The sequence below is a fragment of the Dermacentor albipictus genome, unplaced genomic scaffold, assembly GCF_038994185.2.
Source record: "Dermacentor albipictus isolate Rhodes 1998 colony unplaced genomic scaffold, USDA_Dalb.pri_finalv2 scaffold_15, whole genome shotgun sequence".
Lineage (NCBI taxonomy): Eukaryota > Metazoa > Arthropoda > Arachnida > Ixodida > Ixodidae > Dermacentor > Dermacentor albipictus.
The window spans coordinates 339,267-341,009 of NW_027225569.1; the positions used below are offsets into that span (position 1 = coordinate 339,267).

The 1,743-nt window shown below is 49.4% G+C and overlaps 1 non-coding gene across 1 annotated transcript; it reads right to left on the bottom strand.

Annotated features, from left to right (window-relative positions):
• Positions 1-800: 800 nt before the first annotated feature.
• Positions 801-983, bottom strand: LOC135919069 (U2 spliceosomal RNA). The gene has a single exon (XR_010569875.1). It is a non-coding gene; the product is annotated as a U2 spliceosomal RNA (small nuclear RNA).
• Positions 984-1,743: the final 760 nt, after the last annotated feature.

Consider the following 1,743-nt stretch of genomic DNA (forward strand, 5'->3'; position numbering starts at 1 on the left):
GGGGGATAAGAATAGAGCAGATTCGGGGGCTGAGCGAACAAACGCGAGCTAGCGACACCTCAGTTTAAACCAAGAAAAAGAAATGGACATGCGCAGGGCATGCAATGTGGGGGGAAGATCATTAAGGGTTACCGACTGAATTCCAAGAGAAGGGAAGCGTAGCACGGGGTGGCGGAAATTTAGGAGGGCAGATTAGATTAGGAAGGGCGCAGGCACTAGACGGCGACCGTGACCGGGGTTACACGTGACCGGGGTGCTTGGAGAATTATGGGAGAGGTCTTTGCCCTGCAGTGGGCGTAGCCAGCAGAATGATGATGACGAAATGGTAGCAACAGGCATTCATAACATTCAGGTTGGAAAGCTGAGGCACCTCTGAACCCTCGAATATATTTCGCCACACTTGGCCATACGACAAGTTTGTTTTCGAGGCGCTCGGTACCACTGCAGCGAAAATGTGCACACAAAGGCTGCACAGTAGTTGCCGGAAATCGGGCACTCCATTTTTGTTTCATAGGGAACATTTCTTCCACTAGGGCAGCGGATTTTCGCAGGGCGAGCTTGCTGTGGTTTACGGATCCAAGCGATAGTGAACTCCAAAATCCAGTGTTGGCTTTGAGTGGGACTTACATTGATTGCAAAACCCACGGCTAATCACCCTTCCCCCCCAAGTGGCTCATTACAGCAGACAATCGTTCAGAAACACCGGCATCGTTGCGTATAGTATGGGAATGGTGCGTGTCACGTGAGTGCTCGCCTCGAGCTTGTGTTCTTTATTTTGATTGAATGAAGTCTCACCTAAGCGAGCGGGGGCCGATCGCGGAGGTAGTGCAATACCGGGCCGACCTGCGGCGGAGGTGAAGCAGGCTTCGAGCACTCTGCCCACTTCCAAAAATAGGTTTAATATCGTGGGTCCATATAGAACCCGTATCAGATAATAAGCTGATAAGAACAGATACTACACAAAGGGAATTTTATTGAACAATCGAACTGTCGAACATGCGTGTGGGACTGCCAAGTGTACGTGTACCTTATACAAAGGCAAGTGCCTACGTGTGCAGGCAAACGAATCCGTGTTCCATGTTGTGTGAGTTCAAGAACGAGCATCTTGTGAGGTGAGGGGTGCACAGGCCCGTGCAATTTCTATACAGATCTATACACAGTACAATACAATCCCCTACAGAACAGTACATCCTTATACAGTGTTTAAACAGGTCCTCTAACACTTATACAAAGTTTATATGAAGCTTCACAACCGCATAGGTCGTCACATAGGTCGATTAGGAGAATCAGCTCCTAATAGGGAACAATCGGATAGTGAACCGTGCCATGTTTAACATAAAAGAACCTGGTATGCCAACGTCGGAGGAAAGCGTCCTCCCCGTTGAGTTCCAGATCGTCTGCAAGCGTTTTCCACACGAGAAGCCTGATGCGTTGCATCGCAGGGTAGGCAGCCCGGACAGGACGCCTACGGGCTTCCGCCAGACTACGCCTTTTCCAAATGACGAACATTGTGCAAATCACAACTAAGTGTTCAAATGGTCCGTATTTCCTTCGAGGTTTTTTTAAGCCATCTACTTTGAAGGTGCGCCTAACTAGATGCCAGGTTATCTTAGCTGGTGGACAATGGAACAAAGCGTGCTGTATCGATTCACTAGCGCTGCAAGTCGGGCAAACTGCGCTCGGTACAATGCCCATTTTATAGAGCCGCTCACGTGTCGGCAGAACTTGCCATCTTCGCTTCCA